Below are 24,194 nucleotides of genomic sequence, written 5' to 3'. Positions count from 1 at the left end.
CCCGCTTATTGTTGTTTTTGTTCCAATTAGCTGCAAGTCACCTTAAATCTCATCACAGGAAGCATTAGTCTATTTAAATTCAATGTAAATGTGTTGCTGCTTGTTTTTATACCCGACAGGAGACAGGGATAGGACATGGAGAAATTACTCCCTAGGTGTTGTGGGTCTTGAAATCTAGACGTGATAAAAGAGAACAAATTGTTGGAGGTTAGAGGGAGAGAGATATTGATATTCTGGGCATCAAATCCCTAAATAAAGAATTGACTGGCACATTATAATGTTCAAAATCCCTTCCTTCCCTCCCTTCTTTCCTCTCTTCCTTCTTCCTTCCTTTCTTTGCCAGATATGTTATTCTGATCTTTGTCCTATAGATGAAGTTGAAAACCTAACAGAAAAACTCAAATAGTCGCCCCATTAACTCAGATTACTGTATTTCACTTTATCAAAGTCTAAATTCATCTCCTGCTGCCCATTCATTTGTTTTCTTGGAAATTGTAGCAGTAATTCTTATTTTGCACTCAATCTCCATCCAGACAGGGGTTGAGGGCTCAGCCTTGGTGCCTGGACATGACATTTTATGCTGAAGCTCTTGGGTTTGTTTACACGGCACATCAACACTCAGTCAGAACTTCACAGTTCAAGCCCCCTTATTCCTGTAATGGGGATGCTGAAAGAGGGAGAGTGTATTGATTTCAAGCTGCTGCTCAGGTATTGCTGTTTGTGATCAAAGGAGGGGGACAGGGAGGGGTGGGTGCTTTGCTGTCAGGAGTGGCTGAGAAAATGAGCACTAGTACATTTGGTGCAAATGGTCTTTTGACACTTCTCCCCACCCTAGGAATGGATAAATGCTCAGACTCCAAGACAACAGGGATTAAGGAAAAATAAGGTAAAAAAAAAAAAAAGAAAAGGAAGAAATCAAACTGGCTATCAAATAGACTAAAATCAGTGATAAATGAACCTTTTGTATTTTTCTATCACCTTGACACAATACGTAGACATAACTATTGCTTATTTCTTTCTTCCTTTTGTCCGTGGGGGAACATAGTAAGAAAAAGACAAAAAAGTCTCCAAGCTGGCACTGGGATGGAGGGAGGAGGTAGATCACAGGCATGAGAAGGAGTTATGGGGTAGGAAGAAATGAATAGTCTGTTTTAGGAAGAAATTGATTTATTTTACATATTCCTTAGGATTCTTTTTCTTTTGCTTTCAGTCATATTTTATTTTTTCTATTCATTAAATTACCTTCCTTATATTGAACATTACTTATCTTGTTAACCAAGCACATTTTTAAAGATATATTAGGCACCAGTGTCTGGGAGGTGGTATCTTTTGCACAAACATGATAATGAGGCTCTGCATTGATTCTATTTTCAAGAATCCAATAAAGTATTTGTGATGCTTTTCTAAGAAGGTAAAAATTAAAGATAGCAATAGTGCACTGTGCATTTCAAACAACTAGAAGAAATGACTTCAAAGGTCTTTGCCATGAAGAGATAATAAGTGTTTGAGGAAATAAAGTTGTTTAATTTGTTTGGAACATTGTATAATGTGTACCTACTTTGAACATTATGACACCCCGTTAATACACACAACACTTTGTGTCTTTATATATTGATTGAAAACAATAACTTTTAAAATAAATTTTTAGTTGTAGATAGACACAATACCTTTATTTATTTATTTTTTATGTGGTGCTGAGGATTGAACCCAGTTCCTCACATATGCTAGGCAAGCATTCTGCCACTGAGCCCAAAAAATAATTTTTTTTTTTAAAAATGAAAGGAACCTGGATAGTACCAATGCTATCATATTACAAAATTAGAATTTAGTCCATATTTTAGTGTTTGTAATCAGGATTGTTAAACATTAGAACTGTAGTTTGTATAAAATCTAAAGCCAGCACCTCAAGGCATGGCAGATATCATTATTTGTGTTGATTTCCAAATATACCAGTGTACCAGTTGCTACTGCCACACAGCAAACCACACCAAAGCTTGGTGGCTTAAAAAAGCCATGATTTATGACTTCTTATACTTCTGGGAGTGACCAGTTTTTCAGTGGCTCTCCCAAGCTCGCACACAAGCTTTCAGTCAGCTGTCAGCTCAGACATGCTGGAAGTTCTAAAATTAACCTCATTCACAAATCTGCAACCCTGGCTAGCTGTCAGCTAGGCCTTGATCTCTCCATGGTCTTTCATAATTCAAGGGTCCATCCTGGACTTCCTTTGGTAATGGCAGAGGGTGGCAAGAGGGTGGCAACAGAGGCTGTCAGGCTCTGAAGATGCAGCCTCGGAAGACTCACAACATCCCTCTCCTGCATTCTACTTGTCACGGAAATTCACAGGGTCACGATGAAAAAAGAGGTAGACAGAAGAAGACAGGAGGGTTGTTTTAGCAAATCCCTGTCATCATTTTCCAAGATGATTCCTTCCTTAGAAGTTGCATCCCTCTCTATTCCCATTGTCTTACCACTTGGCTCCGTTCTCTGTATTTGGCTTTAGGTTGTAATAGTCAACAAATCATCTCATCCCGTGGTGCCCAAGATTGCTATTTGTTCATTCTTTCTTTCTTCATCTGAAATAAATATCCTGCTTCTTGTAGCTTGGCTCAGGGACTCTGGAATAAGGCTTACTTTTTAGTACGTATGCTCCTTTGCTGTTAGGTGTGGTCAAGGGGCTAATTCCTATCCAATGGGATACAATGGTGTACACTTTGAGGAAGGAAATGTGTCTCTTTTTGTTGCCTCCTCCTTCCTTAAGCATGGAGTATAGATGTAATGGCTCATGATCCCGGGGCCATCTTGGATCAGGAAGTAACGTGGGAAAGGCAACAGCCTGGGTCCCTGACTCCAAGAAGTTCTACAGCAGCCCTGGAGCAATTCCTTCTAGATTTCTTGAATATGCATGAAATATACTTAATTGAACATGACTTGGGAATGGTTACAAAATTTACAGAGGAACTCAAATGCTAAAATGTCCCCTTTAATTTTATAATTAGTCATTCTGAATGTAGTGCGACTATCATCAAGTAGTTGTTTGTTTCTCTTTAGACATCATTTAGGGATGGGAACTTAATTATCTTCTTGCTTAATTATCTTCTTTAACCATAACTTTACAAAATTGCCAACAACACCAATGACTTTTGGATTTTTCTAGTTTTGTTAATTCAAGTTATCTATCTCTTTTATTAACATACAAATCAGGAGCTAGTCATTACTTTTAAAAAATATTAAAACAAGAAGACTAATGCAATTTAATTAGATCTAATATTCTTACTAGTTGCTGTATTCTAGATTATAAAATAAATTATTTTAAGTACTGTAAATTCCTTGAGAAAGTGGACACTTTAACAGGCATTACATTTTTGAATATTCCTTCCTTCTTGATGGATACAAAAAGAGATGAAAAGTCAAAGTTTTTCTACCCAAAAGTCCAACAATAAGTACAAATAGATAAAAATGGAAAATAATAAAGTAAAATATTATGCACTAATTAAGATTGAAAACACAATGAATGCAACAAGATAGGAAATTTGTATGGATAATACAGTATCATCACTGAACTATGAATATATCTGTAAAAGATAATAGAAAGGGGAATTTGTCCCATCAGTTATAAATGACATGATATCATGATAACAAAATTAGTTTGAGGTGAGTTGGCTCATGTGAAGAATTTATAAAGGAAGCAAACTATTTGCTACATTTTGGATCTGGAATATCTCCTAAAGGCCCATGTGTTAAAAGCATGGTCCTCAACCTGATACTAATAGTAGGAGGTTTTAGGTCATTGAGAATGTGTCCTCAAAGGGGATTTTTTTTGGACCCCCATCTCTTGCTCTTTTTCTTTGCTTTCTTGCTGCCATGAGGAGAGGAGCATACTCTTCCCTGTACTCCCACTGTGAGCTGCTGCCTCCTTACAAGCTCAAAAGCACCCAGATCAACTAACCATGGACGGAAGCCTCCACAACCATGAACCAAAATAAATCTCTCCTCTCTTAAGATTGATTGTTCCAGATATTTTTTTTATGGTGATGGAAAGCTGACTAACACCGTGTTCCATGGTTCTTAGACTCTTCTGCAGGATTAAGATTATTAGAGGGCCTGACTCAGAAGCTACCACTGCCCCCAGATGCTCTCAAGATGATAACTTCTCTAGGTTCCAACACCTACAACAGGCAGAACTGGGAGGACTTGGACTTCCCCATTCTATGCCAGACATGTCTTGGAGAAAACCCATATATCTGAATGACCAAAGATAAGTATGGGAAAGAATGCAAATCTGTGCCAGGCCATTTACAGTGTTTCGCTGGTGTCCTGGGGTCCACATGCCCTACAAGAAGACTGAGGTGTGCCAAACCTGCAGTAAATTGAAGAACATCTGCCTCTTAGACCTAGAGTATGGCCTGCCCATCCAGGTTCATGATGTGGGGTTCTCTTTTAAAGATGACATGCCAAAGTCAGATGTCAACAAAGAGTACTACACACAAAATATGGAAAGAGAAATTTCTAACTCTGATGGAACACGGCCAGTCGGCATGCTTGGGAAAGCCACATCTACTAGTGACATGCTGCTCAAATTGGCCTGGACCACACCCTACTACAAAAGGAATCAGTCCCACATTTGCTCCTTCTGGGTGAAAGGAGAGTGTGAAAGAGGGGAAGAGTGTCCATACAGACATGAGAAGCCTACAGATCCAGATGACCCCCTTGCTGATCAAAATATTAAAGACCGTTATTATGGAATCAGTGACCCTGTAGCAGATAAGCTTCTAACGCAGGCTTCAATAATGCCTCGTCTGGACCCACCGGAGGATAAAACTATCACCACACTAGATGTTGGTGGTCCGGGTGATACCATTACTGAGACAGATCTCATAAATCATTTCTACCAGTTTGGAGAGATTCGAAGGATCACTGTAGTACAGAGACAGCAGTGTGCGCTCATCCAGTTTGCCACAAGGCAGGCTGCAGAAGTGGCTGCTGAGAAGTCCTTTAATAAGTTGATTGTCAGTGGATGCAGACTCAAGGTGAAATGGGGACGATCCCCAGCAGCCAGAGGAGAAGAAAAAGAGAAGGATGGAACCAAAGATTCTGGGACCCAGCTGGAGCCTGTTCCAGGACTGCCTGGAGCTCTTCCTCCTCCTCCTGCAGCAGAAGAAGCCTCTGCCAGCTACTTCAACCTCCTCCCGAGTGGCCCTCCAGCCGTGGTAAACACTGCCCTGCCACCACTGCCTGGGACTGCCCCATCCCCACCCCCAGGTTTGGGGCCACACATGGTCCACCCAATGAGACCACCTGCTCCTTTCATGAGGGCTCCAGGACCAATCCACTCTCCTTCTCAGGACCCTCAGAGGATGGGAGCACATGCTGGAAGATACAGCAGTCTGGGCTCCATGGAAGAAAGGGCACTTTAAAATCCCAGTCAATGAATCTTGGAATAAATATATTCTTCCTTCCCTGGTAGTTTCTATGGTTGAAGCTGAATGTGCTCAGATGTGGGCAGTGGAGAAGCACAGCCTTGCTTACCTACGTGTGTGAAAGGGATCAGCAGACCTCAAATAAACTGCCATGAACACAGCTAGGGCCATGGCTGTATTACTAAGAAAACCTTCTGCTAGTCCCTTGAACCTGTATGGGGGACGAGCAGATGGGTAAATTGGAATAGCCAATGGAGTTACCATCTCAATTATATGTTCATTTTGTTTCTTGGGGTGTGGGGGGCCAAAAATTGAGCTGCAGTAAAAAACCTTTTAACCATTTTTATGTCTACTGGATATTTTATTTTTTTTATCATCTAAAAAAATAGTACTAATCGTCATAGTGTCATAAGTGTGATTTAACTCTTTTGAAGTCACATGTTCAGAGACACAAGAAGAAACCAGGACCCAGCACAGCCCAGAATTTCTCTCTCTCTCTCTCTCTCTCTCTCTCTCTCTCTCTCTCTCTCTCTCTCTTTTTTTTCCCCCCTGGAGTACTGGGGATTGAACTCAGGGGCACTCAACCACTGAGCCACATCTCCAGCCCTATTTTGTATTTTATTTAGAGACAGAGATGCCTAGTACTTCGTCATTCCTGAGGCTGGCTTTGAATTTGTGATCCTCCTGCCTCAGCCTCTCAAGCCACTGGGATTATGGTCGTGTGCCACCGTGCCCAGCTCTTTACCTCATTTTTAAAGTAAAAATTACTTTTTATTCCTATCAGAAACACAAATTTTATGGATCTATCATTGAAGAAATCTGGTGTCTGGGATGAAATTATTTTATTTTAAAGAACTTCCCATACAATACCTTCTTTAACAAAATAAAAGGCAGACCTTGGAGTGTGTTTGGAACGGAAGACTCATGAGCTACCCTGAAACCCTGATCTTCCACGTTCACCTCCGTGTGTCTTCAGTGTCCCCGTGTGATCCCCTGGTTCTGGGCAGAGGACTGTTGGTCTTAGAATGTTTGCATATAACTGAATTGTAGATGATGAGGGAAATTTGATGTTGTGTTGTGTTGTTTTTAAATAATTAAAATGGGTCAATTTTCAAAAAAAAAAAAAGATTATTGGAGGAAGTCATAAAATGGATGAACCTGGAGGGAACACTGCTGAAGAGGCTTTTGTGGAAGCATCAGTTCTGCCTAAAACTCTCTGTCCCATTTTGGTGGTAGTAGTTCCTGATTCCAGGTCTAATCATGGAACCTATGTAAGAGTTTTAAATGTTTCCTGCATTTGGAAGGTATAGTAGACCCATGCTGGTTTAGGCCTAGGAAATCAAAGGCAGTTTAGGGATTAGGGACTAGGAAATAATGGAGGTGACTGAATGGCTGGCCAACTCCTGTGTCAGAATCAGGAGGGAGCTGCTCCTTGGAGATGTGTGTCAAGGTCGGAGATGGCTGTGGGCCACATGAGATAGGGAGCCATGTGGGGCTATTTGGGTTCTTGCCCAGGAGTCTCACTTAGTGCACTCCCTGCCCTCTTAGAAACAGAAGTTTGTGGGTGGGTGCATGGGGAGGGCATGGAACAGCAGGACCTCACCTTCATACCTGTGCCTGGGTTCTGGATGGAGGTGACATTAACTCACATTTGGAGTTTTGATTAGTATCTTAAGACTAGACATTCTAATGAATTGTGACTATGTTCATGACCTAAAGCTCCTAAGACCATGTCTACATTGTAAATTAAACTGAAGAAGTTTAAAGACAAGGTAGGAATCAAGGAGAAAGCTGTTTGTTTATGATCTGTGTTAGCCTTGATCAATAAACTAGTTACATGCAGAACATTATCTGAACCAAAATGATTTTTTAAAATAGCTGTTTTAGCCAGGTGTGATGGCTCACACCTATAATATCAGCAACTCTGGAGGCTGAGGCAGGAACATCACAAGTTAAAAACCAGCCTTAGCAGCTTAGCAAGTTACTAAGCATCTTAGCGAAACCCTGTCTTAAAATAAAAAAATAAGGGCTGGGAATGCGGCTCAGTGGTTAAGTACCCTGGGATGGAGTCCCAGTTCCAAAAATCTAAAAATAAAAATAAAAAATAGAACAGATATTTCTCCTTCAATACCATTCCCTTAATAGTCTAATAACTTTAATAGTTAATGAAATTCAAAGAAAGATGTGGACCTTTATTGTACATTCAGCCTAGCACAGGGATTAAGTCAGCCAACCTAGGTTCAAACCCTGTGACTTCATTTGCTAATCGTGTGATCTTAGCCGAGATGCTTAGTATGTTTAAGGATTTGTGTCCTCAGCTATACAGTGGGAATAATGAAAATCACAGGCACTTTGTAAATTTTTGTGAGGCTTAAATAAGCTCCCCTGTAAAGCACTAAGTGTTCCACATGGGCTAGCTTTTGTTTTTGTTATGGATCCAGGGATGGTGATAAAACTAATGCAGGCATGGCCTCTCTCCAGAGGTTGTGGTTAAGGAAACAGAGGAGATCATCTTAAAAATTAAGGGGTGCTTACAAGATTTCTACCACAGATGTTTGTACCAGAGAGATTGGTCCCTGTTGAAGTTGAACCAAGGGTGGCTTCTCAAGGTTTGCCTGCAATAAGAATGCAGGGCTATGGCTTCTAGTACATGAGGGATTAAAGGAGAGCCCATCTTGGCTCCTTCCATTGCTTGAGACTATAATAAGTACGCAGTTCACAGCCTTACTGGGGAGCTGAGTGGTCACACCAATGGCATCTTATGCTCAATTGGGATTTATCCCTTTTTATCTGGCATATGTTTTCTTGATTGTTCAAATCTAAAAAAAAACTGATATTAGCTGGAGGTATTATATTGTTTTAGCAAATGGAAGATAAATTAACATTGGCAACCTTCCCTCCCTCTTCAGAACTTTGATTCGATCATGGTTTAAGAGCTAGTCACCCTGAGCCTAGGATTCTCAAGGGGCTCAGACTCTTTAGAGAAAGTTAATCAATGCCCTTGGACGTGCAGAGAACACTTTGGTTCCCGCTACATAACCAATTTCTAAAATGAATGTTTTTTTTCAAGTTCAGCTTTTTCTTCCTGAGTTTCCACACTATTAATAAGTAGATGAAATATCAAAAAAAAGAGAGAGGGAGAAAAGAGAGATAGCGCCTGAGAAAGGCAGAGAGAAATATGGTTTCTCTTCCAAATGCACTGAAGCACTGAATAAATATAATTATGGATGTAACGAGGCCAGCTTCAGGTTTTAATCACTGTTTCCCCACTACCTACTAATTTGCTATTCAGTGCCTGCTGTTGTGTAACTTTGGGTCGGGTGGCATTAGCTCACCAGGTAACCACAAGTAATCTTTTTAGTTTAAGCCTGTGGTGTATCAGAGCGTGAGAGGCTGGGAAAATTAGATGCACTATGTCCAAAATTTTTTTTTCATTAGTACTTGGCATTGATGCCCTGATCTGTAACCCAGTGAGTATTTTTGCAATCACTGTGCTGTATGGAAATTAGCATTTTCACCAGAATGCTAACATGTGGTCGATACATCTCACACTGGGTATTAAAATCTAGGCAAGCTAGCAGTTTGAATGTGCATGATTTCGTTATTTATATATATCATTGACATACTGATTTAAATGACACAATATGTGCTTTTTGTGCCAAACCACTCTGCATATTGACTGTAGTATATTTCCTTAAATCTACAAAGACATTAGCTCCCAAGCAGAAGATTGCTTCCTCTGAGTGTGAGAGTTATTATCACACTAAGAAAGGGAGATAGGGGGTTTTATCATGTCCTAGATAATACATGAGAAAATGGAGAAATCTCTTGAGACAAAACAGGAGAGAGTCGGGAATAATAAAAACACATATATTTAACTGCTGTGTTCTCTGTTCATGCACTCTATTATCAATAATGTTGTGGCTGCTTTGGATGTGAGAAGATGGACTAATTCTCCTGGATTGAGACAGAGTCAGAAGATCCACATTCAACTTCTGGCTTTGACAGTATCAATGTGACCTTGGGCCAGTCCCTTAGCTCCTTTGCAATCAGTGACTTCTTTTTTGCAAAGGAGGTCCTCATGATTGTCAGCAATCACAAAGCCACATGTGACCTGAAATTTTTGTTGGCATTTATTATGTTTTTACAGTTCTTTTTATTTTCCTAGCTAACTTTCAAAAATTGGGAGATTTCACTTAAAAAGCAGATTTCTGGCTTTCTATTTAATAATAGGAAGACTTAGTATTAGTCTCACATTTTTACATGACCGCCATTGACAAGGGCAGATGGTACCTCCATTTGAGATATCACACATTTTTCTCTCATTTGCCATAGGCTCCACCATAATCTCTCCCCAACTTAGGGACTAAATAATAGATCTGCTTACCTATGCTTATTGTTAATTTTCTTTTACTCTTGAGTATTTCCATCTAAAGTGAGAGAAAATAAAAGTCCAAAATAGACTCAGGTTTCAAAAATAGATGGAAAGATACCATTTTTTTAAAAAAAACAAAGAATATTCCTGTTGGTTTTAATTTAACACAGAGAGTCCCTTGACAGTGTACAGGCTTTACTTTACATACCTATTTCACTTGCTCAGTCCATCTAGCATTTGAATTTGTCATCCCTGGTCCATTTGGGAATAAAATATCATTTCTATAACTTGAAGAAATTTCTTAACAGATGCATAATTTTTTAATGCCCCATTAGTGTACAACAAAGAGATAATCACTTTGAGAAGATGTCTGGGTCTGTGTCCACAGTAAGGGCCTTTGTACATGAAATATAAAGTTTTCAAAACAAGAGCTTTGGGGGCCGGAAAGCAGCAAGCCCAACAGTTATAAGCAATTTGCATCAAGTTAAGGGCTTTGCAAGCCCAATGTGTGCTGAGAGAACAGTTCTCCCAAACTAGATTTGGACTTCTCCCTGAAATTCTTTATTTCCCCAATGAACTCGTAATTCCGATCCTGCTTGGTATTGCTTTTATGGCAATCATAGAGACCTACCCAGGGAAGTTGGAAAAAGCAAGCCCCAAATAAATCACATCTAATATCCTTCCCTGATAGATGCAGTGAGTTGCCAGCATTTGTCACGTGACAGGTGCTATTAGAAGCATTTTACATATGTTATCACATTTAATCCTCATAATTACTTTATGAGGAATGTATTATTTTCCTGGATTCACCTGGGAAATCTTAAATTGCTGGGAGGATAAAGAGTTGATTCAAGGTCAAACAGGTTGCCCTGGAGAGCTAGTCTCTCTATTGTCATAGACCCTGCTCAAAATCACTCCACCGTATTATACACTGCCTTGACGGGAACAAAATAAATGGCTTACTTACTCAATAATAGAAAATGCTTCCAATCCTCATATGTTGCAATATTTTTCTACAAATATGCATTCTTGTCTTTTTATAATTCATATTTGAGGAAATTCTCTCATCATTTCTAATGCTCACAACCGACCTGGGAGGCAGGCAGGGTGTCTTGCTGACTTCATTTTGCAAATGAGAAAATAGCCCTGAGAGATGAAATGACTTGCTCAAGATCTCACTGCTAAGGGAAGGGAACCATGGTCTCCTGAGGCCTCATTCACACGGCTCCTATTACGCCAGGCTGCCTCTTCTTTTGGACTAACTTTGATTGGTAAACTTCTATTTGGGAAAGATATTCTTCTGTTATACAGGCAGGAGAAACAATAAGCCGTCAAAGTAAATAGTAAAATATTTTCTTATTTTTTTCCATGTTGCAATGCAGATTGTAATTTTAAAGTATATTATTGAAAATTGGGTTGTAATGATTTAGGAATCTATGAATTTTAAACCTGCAAGTCTTTCATGGATAAAGTTGTCTGATTGGCATGACATCTTTGAGAAGTGTCTGTGATGATTAAATTCTTTCCTCACAACATCAGGGAAACTACAATTAATCTCGCACCTAGACAGGTGCTAATGAGATCAAGATGATTGTTGAGCTTCACGCATGTCCATAAATACAGGTTACCATTCTGACCTAGCTCACATTTCACCAAGGATATAGGAAAGACAAGTAAAGGGGCTATAGATAGATCTGGTCATGAGGCTCAGCAATCACTTCTTGCTGTGTTTTGCAAATGTTTTGTCACCTCTGAAACTCACATTAAATTTGTCCTCAGTGTAACAGTGCTGATAGGTGGTGGAAACTTGAAGAGGTAATTGGGACATTAAGAGGGATTGATGTAGTTCTCATGGGGCTGGGTTAGTACAGTGAGAGGAAGTTGTTATGAAATGAGGCTGCCCCTTGTTTGGTTTTTTTTGTTTTGTTTTGCATGCACCTGCTTGCAATCTTGCCAGGAGGTGCTCACAAAACATTTAGCAGACGCTGGTATTGTGCTCTTGGATTTCCAGACATATCAGCCTAAACAAATTTCTTTCTTTGTAATTTACCTCTTAGGTATTCTGTTATAGCAACAGAAAATGGATAAAGATATTTTTTAAATTCAAGGACATCAGAAAACTATTAAAAAATTAGATGTACCTATGTAAATATTTCTACATGATATTCACCAAAGAGGTGGCATAAAAATGTAATATTTCTCAAAGTGTATTCCATGAAATGCTTATAAATATTCTGAAAACAATATATTTAGGTAATAGTTTCCCCTCTAAAATATTTTTCCACATACTATCTAGAGAGTTTATGAAGTTGTTTTTATCTGATAACACCATTATTACACATACTAGTTAGAGAGTTGTTATTATGAAGCTGTATTTCATCTGATAACACCAACAGATCTATATAAAACCATCTTAAAGAAAGGTTGCTGTATAGGCTTGTTACCATTTGGATGAGGTGTACCCTGAAGGCTCATGTGTAAGACAATGCAGCAATGTCTAGTGGTGAAATGATTCAATTCCAAGAGCTATAACTTATTTAAGGGATGAATCCATTTGATAAATTAATAATTTGAAAGAACTTCTCTGCTGAGGGTAACTGTGGGCTGGTGGTGCATGGCTAGAGGAAGTGGGTCATTGAGGGCATGCCCACGGGGATTATATCTTGTCTCTTTGTCTCTTCCTTCTGTTTCCAGGTAGCTATGAGGTAAGCAGTTTTCCTCACCATGCCTTTCTGCTATGATGCTCTGCCTCACCTTGGAGCCAAAGTGATAGTGAGACAGTCATGGACTGATGCTCTGAAACCATGAGTTCAAGATTACTTTTCTTCCTCTAAATTGCTCTGGTGAGGAACTTTGGTCGTAGTGATAAAATATGACTAACACAGTGGTAAAACTTCCCTGGGTTTGGATGCATTTCCTAGAACTGGACATAAAGTAAGATCAGTTCTCTGTCTTTCTTATAATATAAATAAGCATATCATATAATACTGAGCAAAAGTCAAGGTCTAGTCCATTAAAGAACTGGTGCTTTCTCCTTTGAGTTCAATGAGTAAGAAGACTTTGATACTACAAGTTCAGTATGGTAGACTCTCAAGATATGAGTCTGAGTTTTTGAATCTCAGCCTGGAAAAGAGTCAACAATCAATAAGGAATATTTGTTTAGATCTTCAAATGAATAATTATAAACTACTATCAGTTTAAACAACTGAAAATTGGGTGCTTACCTGTTATAGAAGCTTAACTGTACGCTAATCTAGAACTAATGCATGGGAAGATATCAAGCACATTTCTTGAAATAATAGGAACACATTAATGACCATCATATTCCTTTTCTTTATCATCATTATTATTTATTGGGGCATGATTTCAGTGAACTCACCATTTTATTAGTTTTAAGAAATTAGCCTAATTTCTCATGACATTAGAAGTATGCCTTAATATTTTTCTGTTTTCACTTTTGATTACAGAGTAGTGTTAAGTTCTACTAAATAGTTTACCAAAAATATTTGAAGCAGATATTTATGAAAATTGATTTCAAAACCAATATTTTAAAGTTGTTGTTGGAAGAGAAGAAAAAACATTAACGTGCAAAAATGGTGATTACATATGAAACCTATCACTTTGGTTAAAGAGCCCAGGTTGATATCTAATTATGGTGTGTTACATACATATCTTCACACTGAAAATGCAAGCCCACCTTTAGGATCCCTGATAAGTCGAATATCCACTGACTTGTCTGCCAGATTTGGTGGCTCTAAGTTACAAATGAATATTGTAAAATTCTATTTCCACAGCAACCAGGGAAGTCAGCCAGTATTGGTGTCAATCTTCATGCCATCACCATGGTGACATGAAATGTCAGTTTTCTGGAGACAGGCCTTGTATTCAAGGTCTTTTTAACCTGTTATCCATCTTTGGGTGAAGATGTTCCCCATCAAGACTCCTTATATTCAAGGATGGTTTTCATTCATCACGTATGAATTGAACATTCAGAAGCATGATTGTGACATACTTTATCAAAATCTTGTTTAGCTTTAAGTCACCTTTGATGTGTTTGTTAGGATTGTTGCAAACACCTATAGTTTTGGTGCATGTGCACACAGATTATTTTTTATAACAAATTCACTTTCTCCCTAATTTTGGCCTATTATGAAAATGTCATGTGTTTTGACGCCTATCAAACATTAACCTATTTTTCTGAAACTTGCACTCTTATTTTCCCTGGGGGAACACACATGTTCACTACCATGTGACTCTAGTGCTATTGTCTTCACCCCCATCAGGGATGAAAATGTGGCTCCAGCACCCAGGGGGATTGTTTCAGGAATCTGACTAACCTCAATTCTAGCTAATTTAAGTCACATTCAACATTTATGTTACAAAAAACACAAAAAAAAAAAAAAAACCTTTCTTTTCCTCCACAACCAGATATAGATACATGAGGAAGAACATCTGGATCTGCTGGTAGCCCTCAAGTCACCATGAAGTTCCTCAAAATCCAACCAATAGAAGAAATGCAGGCTTTCTCTTCTAGTCCCTTGATTTAACTAGGCCTACTGCCAGGTGCCCTGGATGTTTTAAATAGGTAAACTTTTTTGACTTATATGTTACTTGCAACTAAAAAGCACTCACCAATGCAACAAGAGAAAATAAGAAAGTTCAAACAAGGTTCAGAACACATCTATAGTAACAAAACCTATGGAATCCTATGAGTTTGTTGTAGAACCCTAAACTCCAATTCAGTTTTGCTCTTTGTTTATGAAGTATAAGAATGTCTGTTACCCAGGGAGTGCATTCACGAAGCACACTTTGGCTGTGTGGTGTAGTGGAAAGAGCATGGGTTTTGGATAGAAAATAGTGGGGAACACAGGTGTTACAACTTTCCATTCATGGTCCCAAAGATAAATAATTTTCTATTTTAGTCTCATCTGTAAAAGGTCTATTGAGAAGATTAAATGAGATTACATGTGTTCAGTAACTGATATGGCTGGCCAATAAATGTCTATTTTACAGACAAACCTACGTTGTATAGCTTTCATCCAACTTATTCATCCTACAGTGCCTGAAACAATTCAATTTTACCAACTTCTGCCTTGGCCTGTTGATTGATTGATTGATTCATTCAATTTTAGTCTCCAATGAATTTCTATGAATAACCTTACTCTTCTATTTAATTACACATAATCATAGATTCATGAGAAGCAAAGTAAGGCCAGAAAGTTCAAGGGGAGCATGTTTTGAGCTATTAAAGTTTTCTTCCAACAGGTTTCCAGGAATGTAATTCAGCTCAGAGCATCTTGAACCTGAATATGCTGGGAAGATGATGGAGACATTCTTGAAAACAATAAAAATGATTGAGCAGTCATTTATATAGCCTTTAAGAGTTAATTTAAATGCATGGGCAAAATGTGCTTGGTAATCAGGATGATTAAACTATGACCTTGAATCTAATTTTGACCCAGTCTTCACCTGCCCATTATGTGATCATGTATCTGTCTCATTAGTGGGCTTCAAACAGAGGTTGTTACTTATTCTTTGAGAAATAAATACCTTTTTTTCCCTACAAGGAATCTCCCAATATTAGGTATTTGGTATTGAAGTTCTTGAAATAATAGAAGTCAATATTTCCAAGTTCTAAGAACAAGATACAGGTGCTATCATTTGGAATTAGATTGTTCTTTGCCAGTGGGTGTTTTAAGTGTGAAATTACAGATGAGTTAAGCGCTAGGACTCTCAGAAGAACAGGACAAGATGAGTGAAAAATATCAAGTAGTGTGGGTCCAGAAGAAAGAACAAAAAGAATTCACAGATACTTTCAAATGAAGTTTCCAATCCCCATCTTAATTTCCTAGGCACTAATCTTTCAATTATATATCTATTATTTTCCTAAATTCCATTGTGTCTTTGTTTCTTTTTGTGGGGTTAGGTATCAGAAAGTACAGACATTGATTTGACATTCGAATTCCTGACATTCTATCAATTATTTATATAATGAAATATCAATAAAAAACTATTAACATTTATTAAGTTGCAGATACATGAAATCAATCTTTGCTGCTATGCTCAAATAAGTAGACATAACAGTTCAAATATTCTGCAAGGAAGCATAAGAACCGGTAGATTGCTCTATGCTGGTTTCCTGTGATTAATTCTCTCCAATATGGCCAAGATGACTTACAGCCCTACTTACTTTTTTTTTTCTCCCTCTTGTTCCTCCTTGGCAAGTTTTCTCTATAATTTTCTTAGAGCATATGACAGTGAAAATGTTTGCTTCTTTTCTAGTTTGCTTTCCTGGACTTCTATTAAGGCCTGGAAGTTTCTAAAGATACAGTCTAAATCTTGGTCACTACTGTATTTCTTGCAGTTAGCAAAATGTTTAGCACATAGGTATTTAATAAATGAATTTATCAAGTGAAGGAAGCCAATGAAAAATTGATAAACTGCATTAAATATAAGAGTTTATTATATTGTGCTCTGGACTATGGTCATCATGACAATAACAAAGCATATTCTTGGAAAGACATGGATGCTGAAAAGGAACTCTCTCATCAACTGTTTTTCAACATTCTATTAAAAAGTTTTGAGTCAGTTGTGGTAGCCCACTCCTGTAATCCCAGTGGCTCGGGAGGCTGACACAGAAAGGATCCAAGTTAAAAGCCAGCCTCGGCAATAGTGAGGCCCTAAGCAACTCCGTGAGACCCTGTCTCTAAATAAAAATACAAAATAGGGCTGGGGATGTGGATCGTGGTTGAGTGTCCCTGAGTTCAATCCGTAGTAACCCCCCCCCCAAAAAAAAAAGTTTTGTGATCTGTTCTCTCAAAAAGCAATTTGAATTATTTTTAAAGTTGACCTTGATGTATGCTTTCCAAACCAAATAACATGCCAGATCTCAGGGTCTTCTTTACAAAATGTTGCCATTAATATTCTAAACACATAATTTTACTTGTAAGTGTGCAAGTATTTGCAAAATCAAAAATAACCTTAAGAATCATTTGATTGGCACTCAACACCCAGCAGCATGTAAAAACAAATTAAATCCTATAAAATACTTGTCATAAAAACGTTCAAGCAACACAGTTAAATGAAAACAAACCAATAAGTACCCATAGGGTTTCACAGAGAATATGTATTTATTTAGTTTAAAATATGAGCCCTGAGATCGAGCAGAGCTAGCTTCTATTTCTAGTTCTTCCTGTTGTCATCCTTTGAATAACTCAACATCACCTTCCGTCTTTGGATTTTCTTGTCTTCCAAGTGCAAAACATGGTATTAAAACAAATGATTTACAAAGGCCCCTGCAGCTTCAAAATTCTATTCTTTATCATTTCCATTTTATCTCAAAAGTCATTTGGAAAATAATACATTTAAAGAGAGTAGTCCAGTCCTCGTCTTAGAAATATACCTGTTCTCTAATGGGTCTATGCCTGTATCCACAGTAGGACCATAATGTTTCCCATGTTTTAATGGTTCATCTGAGGACATACATGTAGTACCATTTAGCCTTTGTCCTTTTTTCTTAATAAATCCAACCTATTTAAAGATATCAAAGTCTCTCTCTCTCTAGTGAAGCTGGCTCTAAGTTCTTTGGAGGCCTGTAGAGTGTTGGTACCAGGAGAAATCATTTCCATTTCCACCCTTTACAACCACACCATAAAGAACAATAATCATTCTACAAATATTCATTTGTATATAGCCAAGATTCTTCCTTAGTTCTTTGTTCAACAGGAAGAAAATAGCCTTAAGATTTATATTTTGCTTCAATGGTAGAAACTTTAAGTAACTGAATGGAATGGAAATACTTCTGGAAAATTTTACTATTTTGTCCTAATGTCTTTCAAGGTGATATTTTACTTCTAGCGATCCCTAAGAGAATAATGGTGATCTTAAATGCTGTGTAGATTTTTCTTTCCATTTTCTCATATGTAAATGTGCCTGTGGTAAGTTTTCAGGGAAGAGGTATAGACCTAAAGCAGAACAACGTCTAATATAAAGTTGCAGTTAACTGCATAGATTACATTGATGATACATTGTCATTTCTGAATATTTGATATAGGTACTGGTACAATATTCTGGAATGTTCTTTTAATTTTGTTACATTTTGTGCATTTTTTCCCATTGGTTCAATTCAGTAGTAAAATGTAATGATGTTTTGTGACATGATAATAACAGAAGTGTTACAATGCTTTGTTTTGGGTATTGAAAATATTTATTAAATATTTACATATTTGAAATGTTTAAACTAAGATCTGAGATTAAATGGCTTCCAAAAATATAATTTTGATAATTTTAGGTAAAAATTATTTGATACCCTTAATGAATGTCAAATTGGTAATATTAATTTTTAAAAAGCTTATTCCTTCAACATTTTAGAAGGAGATTGTAAGTCACCAAAGTAATACAGCTTTAAGAAAGTCCAACAGTTTTGTTCTTAGGTCAGCAATTGTATGCAGTATTTGGTGGTTTGTCAAATAAGCCATTTCCTCCTGAGTCTTCCTTGACATCTGCATCTCTGGGCCTCATTCTCTTCTGACTGCAAATTCTTATTCTCAGGATTTGGCATGAAACTGAGTGATAAAGTTAATCACTTTATATTCTTTTTATTTTATCACTTTTGTTCTTGCAATATAAATTTTATTTTCCTGCTGATCTACAGAAAATCTCTTTTAAAATTCTACTAGTCAGCTAAATTTTCTAAAGGTGGTAAATTAGAAATGTTATAAAGTCCTTTGCTGGAAAGCATAATTAGAAAATCCATTATTAAATGTCCTAATTCTATTTTTATGGTAAATAATAACTATAGCATGGCAGAAAGCATGGAGTCTTTGGAATAAAAATAATACAGAATTTTTGCTAGGTATTTGGCACAGCAATTCATATCTTTTGTCTGAAATTACCTTCCTTTGCATAAAAGGTATGATAAAAAGAGGAGAAACCTCCTAATCTGTTATAGTATTAAAGATTAGAAATAATTTTATATAAACTATACTTACTATAATGGCTAAGACAAAGGAGGCACTCAATATTTATTGAGTGACTATCATGTAGTGGTTATTTTGGGGACAATGAGTGTCTTAATTTGGTGAGTTATAATCGGTTCGCATTACTGTATTTCTGTGACAGATATTGACTACATGGAGCTTGGTCTTTTGAAAAATCCAAGTTTAAAATTAAAGTATCTTTCTCCAATTATGGACAAGGTATACAAACAGTGATAAGACTTACATTTCCTTTAGAAATCATGAAAAATAAATGAAATATAATAAACAGTGGTTTTTTAAGGCACTGTGTACCAGGCAATGAAGGCTAGTGACTCCTGAGAGAGGAGAAACAAGTAAGAGGAGCCTCGTGGGGTTATCCCATGTTTCTGCTGTGAGAGTTTCTAGGCCATAGCACTCAGTAAGGAGAGCCGGATGACTCCCAAAGTTGAAGAAACAGGGCTGCAATTTTGGAGAGACTTAGGCAGCTTTAGATTTTAGGACCAGGTTCTGCTGAAAAGAGAGTTGCACAAAGACCAAGAACCCCAGATACCTGCAGAAGGGTTCCCATCAAGTATTGATCGAGCATTGATTCCCCTCCAGCTGAGTATTGACACATGCATACCAGGAAACTACTCAAAGGAAGGAAACACTGGAATATAGGACTGGGAAAGTTAATGAAGTATTCTGTATTATTCAAAAGGTATTTCTTAATAATTGGGGAAAAATTATCTCTAGACTGAATACCATTCTGGTCCTACTGAACAAATCTTAAGAGGCAGACATAAAAAGACCAAAGTATTTCCACAAAACTTAACTTTGTCCTGCAGCAAACTCAACGATATTTACAGAAAAAAAAAATGCACAGCATCTAACAAGGTGAAATTTATAATGCCTGACATTCAATTTAAAATTGCCAGACATGCCATGAAGCATGAAGGAGATAAAGCAATCAATAAAAATTACAAAATGATAATATAGAGATCAGAATAATCAAACAAAAATATTGAAACAGTTATAATTGCATTCTATATGCTCAAAATTCTTAAGTATAAACAATGAAATTTAAAACATGTAATGTTCAGTGATGAAAATAATAAAGTATGAATATATTGATATGATTATTGGCAGATTAGACATTGCAGAAGAAAAGATTAGCAGGTTTGAAAACATAACAATAGAAACTATATGAAATGAAAAACACAAAAATCAGAATAATGAGTCCTGGGACAATTTTAAATAACTGTTTTGGTTTATATATGAGGTGACCCTCAAAAACTCATGAGACAATGCAAGAAAGTTTAGAAGTGAATGATTGGGTTATGAGAGCCATAACCTAATCAACCTAATCAGTGTATTGATTCATCTGAGTGGGTTAACTGGGTGATAACTGTGGTCAGAAAGTTTCCTGGGGGTGTGCCTTTGGGGTTTATTTTGTCCCTTGTGAATAGTGTTCTTGGCTTCCTGTTTGCCATGTCCTGAGCTGCTTTCCTCTACCACACCCGTGTGCCATGTTGTTCTGTGTCACCTGTGACCCAGAGCAAGGGAGTCAGCTATCTATAGACAAAGACCTCTACAATTGTGAGTCCCAAATAAGATTTTCCTCCTCCAAAATTGTTCTTGTCAGTTTTTTTTGGTTGTAGTAGCAAAATAAGCTGATTAAAACAGCAACCTAGTAAAGGTCTAACTGGAATTTCCAAAGAAAGAGCGGCAAAAAGATATTTGAAGAAATGAAAGGTTAAAATTTTAGGAATTCAATAGAAACTGTAAATCTGCAGATCCAAGGGCTTAATGAAGTACAAGTGTAAGAAGCACTAAGAAAATTATGTGAACACGTGCGGGTACACACACTGCACAAAAACAGGGATAAAGGGAATATTAAAAGAAGTTGAGGGAGAGAATTTCATATTAATAGGAAGAGGTTCACATATCTTGCCAGAAAAAAAATATTAGGGAGAAGACAGTGAAATTGTGTCTTCAAAAGAAAGAAAGAAAAACAAAACAAAACCCAAAGGCCACTGTCAGCCAATATACTATACTAGCAAAAATATCTTTAAATCTGAAGGCAATTTTCTTTAGATATGAAAAAGCTTAAATAATTTACCAGTACATTATCACTGCAAGAGATAATAAAGGAAGTAATCCAGACTGAAGAACTATACAGGATGGAAACACTGATCCACAGAAAGGAAATGGAAAACACTGGAAATTTATCCATGGATAAATTTTTGAGATTTTTCTTATTATTTAAATCTTCTTAGATAAGTAATCACTTACTCTTGAAACAAAAATAAGATGAAGTATTAAAAAAATAAAAATGTATAAAAACAAAATATATGACAATTGTAAAAAGTCAGAAACATTGAAATTTGAGTAAACTATTATAAGATTCTGAAACTGTACATGAAGTGGTATAATTTTTCTATCAAAGGCCAAGTATGATAAGTAGTATACTATCATCCCCAAAGTAACCAATAAAAATAAACCATAAAAATTAAAGAATTATCATTTAAGTAGCCAAAATAATAAAAAACAGAATTATAAATTTATCTAATTTTTTCAAATAAGGAATTAAAAAAGAGAAAAGACTAAAGAGATGGAAGTAAGGGGAAAAATTATAGATTTAAACAGAACTACAATTCAATAATTCAAATTAAATATAAATGGGTGAAATATCTCATTTAGAAGGTAGAGATTTTCAGACTGGATTAAAAGGCAAGATCCAGATACATGTTATCTACAGGAAAAGGGCTTTAAATATACACACACATAGATAAAACTATAATACAGGAACAAGATAAACATACTAACATTAATCTAAAGGAATCTGGAATGATTTTATAAATTTCAAAATAAATTTCTGAGCAAAGAATGTAAAGGCATGAAGAATGTCATTTTATAATTACAAAGGGATAAATTTATGAAAAATCCTAACAATTCCTAAATATTTATTCACCTAAAAAAGTTAAAAGCACATGATGCAACAGCTGAGAGAATTACTAGAAGAAATAGACAAATACAAATATATTTGGAATTTTCAGACCCATTCTCAATACTTAATAAAACAAAGCAGATGGAATATCAATAAGCACATAAAACACTTGACCAATGCTATGTATCAACTTGACCTAATTGACATTTTATAGAATATCACACATGCAGAATACATGTGTTTTTCAGGTGTATATGGAACATGTACCAAGATAGAATATATTCTAGTTATAAAGCAAGTCTCATTAAATATAAGAGGATTTGAATAATAAGAGGACATTATTTTATCTATGTGAAATTAAATATAAAGTCCATAACAAATAGATACCATGAAAATACCCACTATTTGGAAACTAACTAATATGCTCTATTTAATCCATGTTTTAAAGAAGAAATCAAAAGAGAAATTAGAGTGTTTTAAATTTAATGAATATGTAAGACTCAACATACCGAAATTGGCAGGATGATGTTAAGCAGAACTTAGAGGCAAGTTGTAGATGAACCTAAATGAGACTGTAAGTGTGGTTAAGCACGCCTATTATCTTAGCTACCCAGGAGGCTGAGACAGGAGGACTGCATCTTAATGAGTCCACCTGGCAACTCAATGAGGCCCTTTTTCAAAATAAAAAATGAAAAACAAGGCTAGGAACTAGAATCTAAATTAGAAATGGAAAAGGGAATCAAATTGATGACTCTATATCCTACCTTAGGAAATTAAAAAGGGAAAAATGAATTAGACACAAAGTAGAAGAAGAGAAATAGGGACCATAGCAGATATCATATCTATAAAATGCAAAAAAATTAGAGAAAATTAATATATTCAAAAGTTGGTTCTTTGAGAAAAAAAAATCAGTAAATTTATAATTAGACTAATGAGGAAAAAAATATACAAAAGAGAAATTATCAAAATCAAGAATGAGAAAGATAAAATGACTCTATAATATTAAGATGTTAAAAATATACTAAGAGTATATTATTAATAATTCAATAATCTGAAATTCAGAAAGTTAGATGAAAAGATATAATTCCTTGATGATACAAACTTCCAAAGCTAAGCCAAGAAGAAATAACTCATAAATAGCCCTATATAAATAAATAAGATGAATTTGTTTTAAGAAACTTTTAACAGAGGAAACTGAAGTTCAAAGAACATTATAGCTCATTGCTGGACCCTACCAAACATTTAAGGAGGGATTGATGCCAGTTCTGCACAAACTCTTCCAGAAAATTAAAAAAGAGGGAATACTTTTCTAACTCACTCACAGCAGTACCTTGATACCAAAACCTGATAAAAAAAATTAACAACAACAACAACAACTGGAGCATTAAAATTAGATGATAATGGTTTAAACATAATTTTAGCAAATCAACTCTACCTACATGTTAAAAGGATAGTACCTTATGACTAAGTAAAATTTATTTTTGAAATGTAAAATTTGACTTCAAACTTTAAAAATCAACCAATTTAATTCACTATAGTAATGAACTAAGAAAAGTAAAATAAAAATATCCTCTCAACAGACACAGATTAAAAATCTTCACAAAAGTCACCATCAATCCCCAAATATGAACAAAACAAAACAAGAATTCTTAGCATGAGTGGAATAGAAGGGCATTTTTCCAATTGGTAACATGCATCTATGAAAATTCTATGGGCAAAATCACATTTAATTGTGAAATACTGGATGATTTTCTGCTCAGATCAGAGCAACAGAAGGCTATGCTGTTTTACTACTCTAATCAACATTGTATGGAATGTCCTAGAAAGTGCAGTATCTTAAGAAGTAGAACTAAAAGCCATGCAAATTTATGAGAAAGCAATGGAACTGTCTTTACTCAAGGATAACATGTAGAAAGTCCAATAGAATCTACAAAAATAAAACAACAACAAAAAATCTACCAGATCCAATAATTGAGTTTAGCAGTGTTTTAGGACCTAAGAACAATATGAAAATATAAATTCTATATCTATATACTAGCAGGAAATGATAAAAAAGTAAATATGCATACTAATTACAATAGCATTAAAAATTAAATACTTTGTGATAAAACAGACTAAAGATGAAAATGACTTGTTTTCTGAAAACTACAAAATGGTGATAAGACAAATTAAATAACTAAATGAATGGAGAGGCATATCATGTTCATGAGTTGAAAAACATATTATTAAGATGTCAGTTTCCCCCAAATGGCTATATAGGATTCAATACAATGCCTACCAAAATCCAAACAGTGTTTTTTAGGAAGGAGGGTAGAAAGTGATAAAGTGATTCTAAAATTCAGATATAAATGCAAAGTTCCGAAAATAGCTAAAACAACTTCAATGGAACAGAATAGAGTTTGGAAACAGTTGCAAATTTATAATGAAACATACATAAATATACATGTATATTGAATATACGTGAATAATGTACATTTCATTATAAATATATAAAC

At 36.1% G+C, this 24,194-nt stretch overlaps 1 protein-coding gene and 1 pseudogene across 1 annotated transcript in view; one reads left to right on the top strand and one right to left on the bottom strand.

Annotated features, from left to right (window-relative positions):
* The window catches only part of Vwc2l (von Willebrand factor C domain containing 2 like), a 151,708-nt gene that overhangs the window by 83,266 nt on the left and 44,248 nt on the right, over nucleotides 1–24,194 (bottom strand). The gene's annotated exons all lie outside the window — the stretch shown is intronic.
* Nucleotides 4,141–5,414, top strand: LOC101970475 (pre-mRNA-splicing factor RBM22 pseudogene; annotated as a pseudogene).

This window comes from Ictidomys tridecemlineatus, chromosome 7, assembly GCF_052094955.1.
Source record: "Ictidomys tridecemlineatus isolate mIctTri1 chromosome 7, mIctTri1.hap1, whole genome shotgun sequence".
Classification (NCBI taxonomy): domain Eukaryota; kingdom Metazoa; phylum Chordata; class Mammalia; order Rodentia; family Sciuridae; genus Ictidomys; species Ictidomys tridecemlineatus.
Note: the sequence above shows the minus strand (reverse complement) of the source record. Positions and strands in the feature narration are given on the sequence as shown.